Below are 14,389 nucleotides of genomic sequence, written 5' to 3' on the forward strand. Positions count from 1 at the left end.
GCTTTCATAATCCTAGGTATTTGGCTGAATTTGCTTGGCAATTCCCTTCAGATGTCATATAGATGAATGTTCCAACAATGTACAGTCATTGAAATTTCACAGCTGCAGCTTGCATCACTAGCTTTTAGTGCATCAAGGTAGAGGTGTGCTTCAATTTCTTGAGGAAATTTGCAAGTTTGTATTCTCTACAAAACAGTAGTGTGCAAGACCACCAGAGACTCATCCAAAGCTGATTAAAGTTCAGAATTATTGTACAGAAATTAAATGTTATTTATCAAAGGAATGATTTAAACTGTGTTACTAGAATCTTCTGTCTGCAACTAAGGCCCGAAATTTGCTTGTATTTTGACATTCCAGTTTTAGAATAAATGTAGTTTGCATCCTATGTGTCAGATACATGCCAACTATAGCTGGCAATTAAGGCAAGAATCTTCAGTTGTAAAAATGTGCAAGTTAGGTTTTTTAAAAGGCTTTCTTGAGTAATTGATGACAAAAGGATATTGAGGCAATCAGGAATTGGACTTTGACATGATCGCCCAAGGCCTAGTTTCTGCAGCAATACATTCTGTTTCATAGCTGCAAGCCCTGGAGGATATCTCAACTAATTGGGCCTCAGAAGGAAAAAGTACCAGCACATGAATAGTTTCTACTCTGAAATGGAACATACTTTCACTTCCATGTGAATACGCCTTAGCCCACAATCTTCAGATTGAGGTAAGTGCTAACACACTAAATAAAGCTAAAGTACATTGTTCTGTAGGTAAAACAACTGCCAAAGCACTTGGTGGTCTATTTTATGAACAAATGTCTATTCTTAAGGTAATTAAAGAAACAAACCCAAATAGATCAGTTAATACAAAATTTAATGAGATCTTAATAGGGACAAATGTTAGTGATTGACACTACAAAAGATAGTGTTATGTCACATAACTTAGTTGCTTGTCAGTTAAAATGTTCACCTGTACAGAGACTAATTTAACAGAAGGAGAACTACAAATATCATACACCTCTGATTATAGCTATTTCAGGTCAATGATTCTTCACGAGAACTGAAGAAGGGACAGTAGTGTTTTTCATTGAAGTGGATAAGAGAGAACAAAAATCGGCTGCGATAGGGTGGAGAGCAAGGCTATTCGGGCAATAATGCTTTCAGAGCTGCCTCATTAATTTATTCATGAGAACAGTAAGAAATTTTTTAAAAATCAAAGTGCTGGAATTCTTTAAACCATACAGGATTTGTTTCACATTGGAGATATCAAAAGCAGATTGATGATCTCTTTGTAGAAGCTCTCTGTTTGTTCTCCAAGGATGACCCTCAGTTTGCAATTAATCATTTTAATTCTCCATCCCATTTCCTCTCTGATCTTCGCCTTCTATATCGTTTTAAAGAAACCTAATGGTAGCTCAAGGAACAGCAATACATTTTCCACCTAGGAACTCAATAGTGAATTTCAGATAATTAGGTGTTTCTATGTGTGTCAGTTCTGGCCAATTCTCACACAATATCTATCTTATTCAGATATTCTCTCTCCATAGATTTAAGACCATAAGATATAGGAGCAGAATGCTGCCTGATTAGCTGGATATTTCCAAAATTTGCTCATTTCAGTTTTCTAGTTACTGCTGTGTTCTGCCTCTCATTTTTCCAGCACATTTTTTAATGTTTTTGAACATAGAACACAGAGCATAGTAGAGAACAGTACAGGCCCTTCAGCCCATGATGATATGCCAACCCTTTAACCTATACCAAGATCAATCTAATACTTCCCTCTGACATATCCCCCCATTTTTCTTTCACCCATGTGCCTCTCTCTAAGAGTCTCTTCAATGTCCCTAATATATCCTCCTCTACCACCACCCTAACAGTGCATTCTACACAATCACCATTCTCTGTTAAGAAGCATACCACTGATATCCCTCCTAGTTTCCTCAAAACACCTTAAAGTTATGCCCCATTGTAAAGACCCCTCGAAAACTTACTAACCACTCGACCACTTCGTCATCCAAGCCATTTATAACAGTTACAAAGACCAGGAGTCCTAGAACAGATCTTTGTGGAACTTCGCTATTCACTGACCTCCAGGCAGAGTAAGCTCCATCTTTTGAGGCAAGACCTGCCCCTCACAAATCTAGGTTGACTATCTCTAATCGGACTATGCTTCTTCAAATATTTAACTTCCTTTAACTAGATATTCTAAAAGCATTATATCACCTGGAGAACTTAGGTCTCCAATTCATCATAGGCATTCTCTTTGTTCTCTCTAGCCCTCCATCAGGCATACCAGCCAGTTCCCCTCCACCACCACCCTCCTCCAACTGGCAGAACTGGTCCTCACCCTCAACCATTTCTCTTTTGGCTCCTCCCACTTTCTTCAAAAAGACACAGCCAGGGGCACCTCTAGGGGCCCCAGCTATGCCTGCCTTTTCATTGGCTGCATGTAATAGTGCATGTTCCAAGCCTTCCCCGGTAATGCTCACTAAATCTTTCTGTGCCACATTGATGAACTGCATTGGCACTGCTTTATGAGCTCCTCAATTTCATCAACTTTGCTTCCAACTTCCGTCCTGCACTTAAATTCACTTATTCCTTTTCTGACACATTTCTCCCCTTTCTTGATTTCTCTGCCTCCATCACTGGATACAAATGGTCTACCAATATCTTTTATAAAACTATCAATTTCCACGGCTATCTTGATTATATCTCTTCCTACCCTACCACCTGTAAAAGTGCCATTCCCTTTTATCAATTCCTTCATCTCCACCACAACTGTTCCCAGGATATGGCTTTCCTTTCCAGGACTTTAGAGATGTCCTCTTTCTTCGAAGAACGGGATTTCCCTTCCTCCACCATAGATGCTGCTGTCACCCGTATCTCCTCCATTTCTTGGACATTTGCCCTCATCCCATCTTCCCACTGCCTTAACAGGGATAGAGTTCCTCTTGTTCTCACCTGTCAACCCACGAGCCTCTGCATCCAACTGATCATTCTCCCCAACTTCTGCCATCTTCAATAGGACCCTACCACCAAACACATCTTTACCTACCCCCCCCCACCACTCCGTATTCCTTCCATAGTTCACTTGTCATTTCATTCCTCCCCTCTGATCTCCCTCCTGGCACTTACCCTGCAAGCAGCAGAAATGCTACACCTGCCCATTCACCTCCTCCCTCACCACCATTCAGGGTCCCAAAGAGTCCTTCCAGATGAGTCAACACTTCACCTGTGAATCTGTTTGGGTTGACTACAGTATCTGGTGCTTCAAATGCGGCCTCCTCTACATCAATGAGACCCAACTTAGACTAAGACTCCACAAAAAGCAGAATTTCCCAGTGGCTAACCATTTTAAGTCCTGTCTACATTCCCATTCCGACAAGGCAGTTCTTGGTCTCCTCATGATGAGGCCACTCTCATGATGGAGGAGCAACACCTCAAATTCCACCTAGGCATTCTTCAACCTGATGGCGTGACCATCAGTTTCTCCATTTTCCAGTAAATTTTTCCCACTCCCCCTTCCTTCTTCTTCAACTCCCCACTCTGGCTTCTCTCCCCTTCTTGTCACCTGCCTATCATCTCCCCCTGGTGCCCCTCTGCCTTCCCCTTCTCCCATGGTCTACTATCAAATTTCGTCTTCTCTTTACCTTTTCCACCTATCACCTCCCAGCTTCTTACATCATTTCCCTCCCCTACACACCCAGCTTCACCTATCACCTTCTAGCTTGTTCTCTCTCCCCCCCACCTTCTTATTCTGGCATCCTCCCCCTTCCTTTCCAGTCCCAATGAAAGACCTTGGTCCAAAACATTGACTGTTTACTCATTGCCATCGATGCTGCTTGACCTGCTGAGTTCCTCCAACATTTTGTGGGTGTCGTTCTGGATTTCCAGCTTCTACAGAATCTATATTGTTTAACATATTAGTTTACTCACTTCTCCATTCTGATGAAGGGTCATTGGCAGGAAACATTATTTGTTTTTCTCTCTCTGCAGAATGCTGCCTGATAAGCTGGGAATTTCTAGCACTTCTCATTTTTATTTCAGAACTTGAGAGCCTTCATTTCCTTTCCCCATGAATATCAAATCCTTCTTTCCATGTGACTGTATGACTCTTGTATCCTCCCACAGGCTAAAGCTGTGTAGGTTGGTAAAATAATGGCAGCTGTAAAATTACCCCTCATATGAAACGGAAAGGTAGAATCTGGATGTTGGATGATGGGTATGTGGGGAGAATAGGTTACAGGCAAAATTAGTTGCGGAATGTGATTGTTAGGCAGGTTGGCATATAAACAACAAACTGAAATAGTCTATAAGACATTTGAATCATTGAAATTTCAAGACTGCACTTGAGGAAGGGTCTAGCAAGTTCTGGACTCCCATGTTAAGCTGCAGTCAGTTTGGATCACCTCCACGATCTCTTTCAGCACAGGTGCACCACAGGGCTGTAAGCTTAGTCCTATGCTCTACTCACATTACCCTTGTGGTTGTGTGGTATTGCACAGCTCCAATGCCAAATTCAAGTTTGCTGACGACACCACTGTCATAGGCCAAATCAAAGGTGGTGACGAATCAGTACATCGGAGGGAGATTGAAAATCTAGCCGAGTCCTCCCACAGCAACAAACTCTAACTCGATGCAAGCAAGACCCAAGAGCTGATTATTGACTTCAGGACAATGAAACCAGATGTCCATGAGTCAGTCCTCAATGGGGGATCAGAAATCAGCAACTTTAAATTCCTTGGAGTTATTATTTCAGTGGACCCGTCCTGGGCCCAGTATGTAATTGCAATTACAAAGAAAGTGTGGCAGTGGCTCTACCTCCTTAAGAGTTTGCGAAGATTTGGCATGACAACTAAAACTCTAACAAACTTCTACAGATGTGTGACAGACAGTATATTGACAGATTGCATTACAGCCTGGTATGGAAACACTAATGCCCTTGAAGGGAAAATCCTACAAAAAGTAGTGGATACGGCCCAGTCCATCGTGAGTAAAGCCATCCCCACTATTGAGCACATCTACACTGAGTGTTGTCACAGGAAAGCAGCATCCATCATCAGGGAAGCCCTCCACCCAGGTCATGCTCTCTTCTCACTGTTGCTATCAGGAAGAAGGTACAGGAGACTCAGGACTCACAGAACCAGGTTCCCTCAACTATCAAACTCTTGAACCACAGGGTTCTTGAACACTTGAACTCTTGAACACTGCCCCATTTTTAAAATATTCCCACAACCTATAGACTCACTTTCAAGAACTCCTCATCTCATATATTATTATTTCTCTCGTTTTGTATTTGCACAATATGTTGCCTTTTGCACACTGGTTAAACACCCAAGCTGGTGCAGTTTTCCATTTTTCCATTGATTCTATCATGGTTATTATTCTGTCGTGGATTTATTGAGAAAATAAGAAAATGAAACTCAGGATTGTATATGGTGACATATATGTTCTTTGATAATAAATATATTTTGAACTTTGAACATATTTGCCAGAATTTGGTGTCAGATTTGCAGCATAGTAGTTAACACTGACAATTTGAACATTATTACAACCAGAATATTTGAAGCAGAATGTGGAACAATGAACTGCTGGAATGAGAATCCTCTTTCCCTGGAATCAGTTGCTTAATTCCAAATGTAATATAACAAGAAGTCACTAAAGTTATCAGTGATGGGAAAGGGAACAATTATATGAAATAATTTGAGCTTGCTCATGGCTTCTGGTTTCAAAGAAAAATAGCCAATACTTGGAAGCAATTTGCTCTTAGGAAGTGGGATATGGTTTGCAATAGAAAGGGAAAAAAGATCTTAGGAAAAGCAGAAAAAATGTCACACTTAACCAATAGTATCATTTGGACAAAAAAAAAGGGAATAAGCATTTGCTGTGTATTTAATAATTAAACAATACGGTAATAAAAAGGCCATAAACAGAAGAATTCAGAGTTCATAAAGTGTGACTATCAGGTGATATTAATAATCTTCTTTAAAAAAGTAAAAATGGAAAGATTGATGAGTTTTATTACACAACAGGTAATTGGCTCATGTATACTGAGCTATTGGAACAGTATTCTGAAGCAAATGAAATAGCCAATGAGAAGTGAGTCATCAATTTTGCTAAGTGTATTAGGTTTAAAGACATACAGTTTGCTTCAAAGTCTGCTCCAACTAAACCTGCAGAAATAAGATTTGATGATATTGTCAATGTAATGCAAGAAAATTTAGAACCAAAGCCATTTCTGATTGCAAAATGCTTTGCGTTTCATAAGGAAGGGGAGTCCATTTCAACGTATGTGGCCAAATTTAAGAGATTGTCAGAGCATTGTCAGTTTGGTAATGGTCTTAGTTTTTCACTGAGAGATGAGTTAGTTTGTGGAATCTTACAAGAAAGCATTCAAAACTGGCTTCTAAATGAAGCACAGCTTACCTTTAGAAGACCGGTGGAAGTTGCTCTTTCAATGGAAACCGCAGACACAGATTCAATTGAGTTGCAGTTAGGAATGAAGGTGAGTGTGAACAAAACGGCCACAACCAAACTGAAACCAACCCAGCCAAACAAATTGTGTTACCGTTGTGACAGGGGCTCACATACACCAGACCAATGCAGATTTAAGGGCACAACTAGCACATACAAAGAGCATGTCAGGTAGACAAAAACTAAATGGATGGCTCAGGGAACAGAAAAGGCTAAAATGTCAATTTACTGTTTCAAAATGAGCACTAATCTGCATGCTACTGATGAATAATTTGATTATGAAGAGAGTGACACAAGATTGTGTTTTCTTGAGATTTACAGTGCAAAAATTAACAATGGACAAACAATATGGTTCATGCCAGAAATAAATGGCAAATTAATTAAAATGGAATTAAACACCAGTTCAACTGTTTCAGTCATTCCTCAAAACGAGTGTGAATGCCTTTTCAAAGATACTAACCTGAAGCCAGCAAGTATCCAAATAAGAACTTGTACTGGAGAAAAGATAATTCCTGTAGGAATGACATTGATGACAGTGAAACACAACAACCAACAAGGCACATTGGGCGTGTATGTGGCAAAAACAGAAGGGCCAGCATTATGGGGTGTGATTGGCTGAGACAACTGAACTTGCTTGGAGATCCAGCCACAATTTGCATGCCACATCCTCTGCAATGAAGCTATATGAAAGCGAATTAAGAAAGGTCCTGGTTGATGCCACAAGTGTCTTCATGCTGAACACCATGAACCATTGCCCAAGAGAGAACAAACAGGTGCTGGTGCCTCTGGTTGGAAAGCATATTGGACCAAGGAAGGACCATGCTGCTCAATGGAAGTGTGGAAGTGACAAATATAGTGGTCTGCCTACAACAGCATTTGTATGCACCAGTTTTGAGAAAGCTTTTGTTATGTTGATCAGGCAGTTACTTGTGAAATCTGGCTACATTTAAGCTGGAAGAGACTTCAAGGAGCTTTAGGAAAGTTGCAGGCATTCAGCTTTTGTGGTATAAGGTTATCGCATGAACTTCAAGCAGGACAAAAAAAGCTTCTTCTAAAAGTAGATGCAAAAACCAGAGCCCAGCTGGATGAATGGAAGGCCAAAAAGAAAGGAGCCAATGCAGATACAAAAACAGAGGATCTGTCAGATGATGTTTTGAATGAGGAAACTACAAGGAGAGATTAGGTCATAAAGGGAGTAAAAGAAGGGAATATTCCAGTGAACTAAATGCGCTTTGCTGAGATCAAGATGCACAAACTAGAAGAAAAAGGAAGAAAGGTTGCTTCCGCTGTCAGAACCACTTCCTGAATTCCAAGAGTCAACTCCTGTAGCCACCACAAGTGGTGCCCCACTGTGATTGTTTTCACAGCCACAAGTCTCACCTGCCAATCAGAGTGACACCTCCCCTCCCCTCTCCACCGCCACTTGTCAGAAAAGATGTTATCCCACAAGAGTAAGAAATCCACCAAGGCAATTAAGTATTTAGACCTGACTGGGGCAATTTAAAATTTACTATGCCGTGGATGTCTGTATATAGTAGTTGTATTAATAGTCGACTATGCAAACAAGTTGAGATGCATTCTCTTTTGAGTTAGAGTTTATAGCTAAGCAGACAGGAGTGTTATGTATTTAATATTTCAATAATATTTGAGTTATCTTGTAAACATATTGTTTGATTAAGAATTATTAATTGCTTAAATAATTATTATTTGATTACATTAATTGAATGTGTCGTCTCTCTACCATGTGATACCTGCGCTCCTCGCTTAAAGTAAACCTGTAGTTAGACTCATATTTCGGACTCCCGTACCTTCTTTGAATTAGTTTAATGTTTTGATTTATCGTTCAATGTATGCCCGAAATTAAAATGTTTTTCAGACTAGAACAAACCTGCAACACGTTCTCCACTTTAATTCCACACCCCTAAAAGCAAACTCAGATTGGAGCAAATTAAGACTAATAATTGAGATTAATAACTTGTTGTTGATCAAAAATACTCCGGGCTATGGAACAAAGGCAGTTATAGAACATTAAGAGCTAGATTAGCAATTTTAAAGGTTGAACAGGTTATAAGGGTTGGCTAGTCCATTCTGCTTCTTACACTTTTGAAAGCCAGCTGAGGTTCTGACAAGAATTCGTTTGCTTACTTTTCCATGATGCAGTAACCTAGGAATAGCCAATATCAGTAGGAGGAATAGACAGGAAAAAAAGAAGCTGGAACAGGGGAATGCTAGTGCAGTGTATAATTGTGCACAGGAAAGACATCATGTATTCAAGAGGATAACATTATTATACTTGGGTAGTTAACTGAACATCAAACATGATTCAGCAATTACAGCTATTTATAGAATGTCATACTCGGATTTAAACATGAAATTGAAGTGTCTGAATGTCCAGACCTTCCAATTATGGTATTCCCCTTGGAGATGATTAAGCATTCTAGATTCATTACCAAGAAACCTTACTGCAAAAATTCTCACATCTTGTAAACAACATCTGATGCAGAACAATGTAATATCTGAATCCACCAGGGAAAATTATTACTACTATATATCTTTAAACAAGATAACAGCTTTCAGGCTTTGCCAAGAGAAAAAGAATCTGAAAACTGGATTCCTTATAAAGATTATGCAGCAGGTTAAGGAAAAGAAGGGCACAATTAAATAAATTCTAAATGGTTCGACCTACCTAGAATTTAGGCGGAGTCAATTTTTTGCATGCGCAGTAGAGACACAAGATTTGCTGGAAATCGATCCATGGCTCTCATTAGCATATTAAGCAAGCGCTCTGGCAATACGTTTGGACAAGTAAAGACCTGAAGGAAATTCTGATATAAAAGGATGGCCTGTATATGTTTTGTGCTGTAAACAGCACGGCATACACCAACTAGTACTCCAAATTTCTCTGGAACATACCATCTACATCTTTTTTCCTATATTGATGACACAACTTTCTTAAATTTGCTTTGCACATCTGCATGTGTTTTCTAAGTGAAAATGGGTTTTTAAGAGTTGTTTGATAACTGTTCCATCATACTCCCAACCAATCCTCCACACCCCATCCCACTTAACAATTTCTTTTAATTAATCATTGTTGCTTAAAAAAAATGGTATGGTTGGGTATATGTAAAGGGGATATTCCAGTCTCCAGAAAAAGTGATGTCATCAAGCAGTAAGTGGCCAATCACATTGGGGAATAAAGTTTAAAAAGTACATACTTGAAATAAACATAGTAGCATAATGATAAGTAACTTTTAAAATTAAATAGTTTTAGGAAAAAATTGAAATTGTTCAGGGAATGACAACGCACACACTTAATATGAGGTTTGGAGGCCCAGCGAGGTTGGTTAGTGGTATGCAATTTAAAACTCATTCATATTTCATGCAAAAGTATTTCATTCTCTTCTTCACACACTGTGTAGTTCATAAATAAGACACATCCTCATCAGCTCATCAATTTTCCTGACAATGCTGAAGGAATTGCAAAACAACAGACCCTGTGAAGAAGCAATAATTATTAATAGCAACTTCAGAATTTCCATATTTCACTGTATATGTGGGTGCTCTAGATATCACTGGCAGTTCCATTGTATAATGACAGTGAAAATTCACTGTTTCACAATCATTTTGATTGCAAATTTTGAACCATGATCTGTTCTGTTTTACAGAAATAAATTAATGGGAGTGCTCTGAACTGACTCCAAGTAGGATGACAAGTGCTACCCATTTTCTTGAATGAGGGCACTACTAATAAAATTGAAGCAGCACATTCAAATTAAACCAGCAAGATTAAAGAGCAATTTGTCAGTGAAACATCTATCCAAATACGTACATCAGGTATGTAAATCTTCAAGTAAACTGGTGGGCAGTGTGACTTAAATATCTGGAAGAATTATTGCTGTAAGTCAGCTTCATTTAAAATTCGCTCCTGACTTTTAGGTGGGACCTTCATTCAGCTATGTACCTTTCTCCCAGCGTCCAAATACGACGTCAACAATTGTGCAATGTCCAAACTTTGACTCCCTCATGACTTTCACAATCAGTGGTCTGAAACACAACAGTTCTTATTTACACAGCAACTAGCTTTTACCAGTCTGCTTCCTTTTCATCGATGCTATTTAAAGGTGCTCAGACAGCCTTCTTCGTTCTCACTAAGATCTGTGACCTGTTTATTCTTCAGAAAAAGGCTAACATATGAAGCTTTCCACATTGAAGTCAAGGTCGAGATGACTCTCAGCTTCTTATCATGATCTGCTGGGACTGCACCCGTCCTCTTCGATTAATACAGCATTCATTCTTAAATAAAGTCATAGGGGCATAGAATTGAACAGCATAGGATGAGGTCCTTCAGCCCACAGCATTTATACTGCCTACTGATGCAACTCCCACTTCTCTTGGCTGGATTAACACAAACATCAGCAGCTGTACAATCTAACACAGCAGGGAGCATTAATGCAGCACAGCATTCCATCAGAAGCCCAGAGCTATTGTTCAGGAAACCTTGCAACTAAAAATTATTATGTCCATAGGACTTATTAAAAAAATAGTATCAAATTGATACGCTATGCTGCTTTCATGGCATTAAAATGTGTTTATCAATTCCTCAGCCTTGGAATCATACTCCATGGACATCCTAGTATATAATGGCCGATTAAAACGCAGCAAGCTGTTAAGGTGAACCCGGACAAGTTATGCGCAGTGGATTTCAACCATTAGCAAAGAGATTCAAGAATCAACCCTGTGGGATGCTGGAATTCAATACTCGCAATCATACTAATGAATAAAATGCCACAGCCAGCCTCATCTGGGCCCACTGGTTCTAGTTAGTGAGGCATCAGCCTCAGTCATAGAGCAATTCTGTTCTCGTCTTTCGAACCACATCTTGTGCAGTTGAGGATTGAGTAAGCACATTCAAATGAGGAAACTACTATGATTGTACTGTAGATGTAGCATGGTGGGGCCAGGAGAGGTGGAAGCTGATGATTTTCTTTTCAGAAAAAGGTGAAATGGTGCATGGGTCTTTCACATGATACATGACAGCTCTTACTTAGGAAATTAGACTTTTAAATAGATGGAAAGAGAAATAATGTACAAAGTATCCTCACCTTTGGGGCCAGATTGAAAGACTCAGTGTACTGTGTATGCTTAACTAACTTTCTCATTTAAATACAAGGCCTTGGAGCCTGTGTAAACTTGTAATGCACTCCTAGTATGCAAACCAAATTTTGATTTAACAGTTCAAGACAAAAGTCAAAATAATTTAAAAATTAAGCAGTAGCATATGATGAATGATTCTTAAATCGCTGCATAAGCAATCCCCTACCAAAGTTAAACTAAATGATAAATTGTTATAGCCAAATTGAGATCACTTATAGGAACTACCAGACTTAAAATGAAGAGATGTCTAATCAGTTCAAAATAATAGAATTTTCAAAATGCAGTTGCTTCTGCACTAAGAAAACATACACCCCCTCGACGTCCCCCCCTGTGAGATGCACCATTTCAGAAGGCTTTAAGACAGTTTCCTGGAAATACTGAATATGCTTAAGGCTTTAGGCAAATGTACCAGCATTATTAGCAGCATTTTGCTCAAGAGGGTCACCAAAATTAAACTGTAGTATATTCACAAATTTTTCCAACAGCCTACTAGTTAGTGAGGTATGCACATTATGCTAGCTTTAAGAGAGAGATCACGCTCAGAAACAGATATGCCATTTAGTGACAGTCAGCAGTCCAAATATAGTTACAGTCTAACACCTGCACTATATAAAGTTCTGATGAATCATAACGTCTAATTAAACTATGTAAAATGAGGTCAATTTGAGCCTAATATACCAATCACAATTTAAATTTAAACCTAAAGTTAGATAAAAGTGATATTTGCTCAACTGCCCCCATAAAAAGTCCACAATTTTGTCCTGGTGTTCGTTTCATTGTTACATAAGACTATAGCAGAACTAGGCCATTTGGCCCATTGAGTCTGCTCCGCTATTTCATCATGGCTGATCCAGTTTTCTTCTCAGCCCCAATCTCCTGCTTTCTTCCTGTATCTCTACATGCCCTGACCAATCAAGAATCTATCAACCTCCACCTTAAATATACATAAAGATTTGGCCACCACAGCTGCCTGTGGCTAAGAATTCCACAGATTCGCCACACTTTGGCTAAAGAAATTTCCTCCTCATCTCTGTTCTAAAAGGACGCCGCTCTATTCTGAAGCTGTATTCTCTGGTCTTAACTCTCCCACCATAGGACACATCATCTCCACATCTGCTCTAGCAAGGCCTTTCACCATTCGATAGGTGAACATTCCTTACTGAGACTTGTACCATTACTCTGAAACAACATTATCCAAAACGTTTTTGTTCAGACATCAGATTGTATGCTAATGTCATTTTGCCTGCAACTATAACTGATTAATATCTAACAGACTTACCTATTTGAAACAAACACCATTCATTTAAAGTATAATACTACAGTCCTTTTTAAAAGAGATTCTGTAAAACAGGCAATAATACCAATTGCTGTCATGAAAACTGGCTAAATTATGAACATATATATGCTATAGAACATATATAGATGGCATAGATTGGGAAACAACAAAACTGCATTTTGATGCTAAGGCATAAAAATCATGCGTTTTTGCATTGCTAATTGCAATCTTGTTTCAGTATTAATTATGTTTCATCCAGTATCTTTATTTCACTTAATCATGCATACATATAATACATAATTTGAAGATCAAGTGTTTTTTCAATCAGGTTCATGAAATAAGATAAAATCACTTAATGTGGTTGCACGGAGCTGACACAGAAGCAAGTTAATGAGTGTACATGGCACCACTCAATATGATCTACTGAAGGTTTGGAACAATGGATTGAATGACAAAAGAACTTCACAACGGTCAGATAAAGCACACAGAGAAACTTGAGCAATATTAGATTTTCTGCCAACCCAATGCACAAAATAGTAAGCATTGCAGATTTTGCATCATGTGCATATATGTGTGCACATATATTTTGCATAGACATGAGGACGGTGAATACAGAAGCATCACTTGAGTTTTGCAACTAAATCCCTTGCATCCATTAGTGAGTGATTCATAGAACATAGAAGAGTACAGCACAGGGACAGGCCATTCAGCCCACAATGTTATGCCGTACCAGCTAAAAAACACATCAATAATCACGAAATACTGATCCTTCTTATCTACACAATGTCCACATCCCTCCATCTTCCTTACGTCCATGTGCCTATCCAAACATCTCTTAAAAGCCTCTAATGTATTTGCCTCTACCTCCTTATCAGGCAGTGCATTCAAGGCATCCACCACTCTGAGTAAAAAACTTACCCCTCGCACCTTTAATCCATGCCCTCTAGTATTAGACATTTAAATGATTCAATTGAGACGTTTCAGAATTAGCATTAATTAAGGTAGTTTATTACCATAATATACGGTTACTTTAAAAGTAGGGATTATGGCAGAACTAAATCACTCATACAAAAATTATTAATTCTCCAAAGTAGCAATTCATTGCACTGATGAATTGCAAGATTCAAGACAGATTACATGAACTGCTGTGGAACCAACAGACTATTTTAGTTTACACCTTGCATGGCATTAACAAGAGATCTCATGGCAAGGGATATTTCGGTGAATACTGATCACAACCAAAATGATTTTCTTTTAATAATCATAAAATTTGATTTGACGTACTTGGGGCATAGACATCAACTATACAGGTACAAGGACAAGCTGGCGAAGTTAAATTGGGAAGTTGGACATTGTGTAGGTAAGAGGATTGCAGGCAGATAACATAACAAAACAAAAAAAAACTATTTCCAAGTTTTCCACAAATGTACTTCCCATCTGCAAATTAAAAACTCTTCAGGAAAAATGGGCTAGCACGGCTAATTAATGAGGTTCAA

General features: G+C 38.9%; 1 long non-coding RNA gene across 1 annotated transcript; it reads left to right on the forward strand.

Annotated features, from left to right (window-relative positions):
- The first annotated feature begins 573 nt into the window (after positions 1–573).
- Positions 574–11,250, forward strand: LOC132395100 (uncharacterized). Its single transcript, XR_009512531.1, has 3 exons — positions 574–714; positions 10,129–10,297; positions 11,068–11,250. It is a non-coding gene; the product is annotated as an uncharacterized LOC132395100 (long non-coding RNA).
- Positions 11,251–14,389: the final 3,139 nt, after the last annotated feature.

This window comes from Hypanus sabinus, chromosome 6 (genome assembly GCF_030144855.1).
Source record: "Hypanus sabinus isolate sHypSab1 chromosome 6, sHypSab1.hap1, whole genome shotgun sequence".
Taxonomy (NCBI): Eukaryota; Metazoa; Chordata; class Chondrichthyes; order Myliobatiformes; family Dasyatidae; genus Hypanus; species Hypanus sabinus.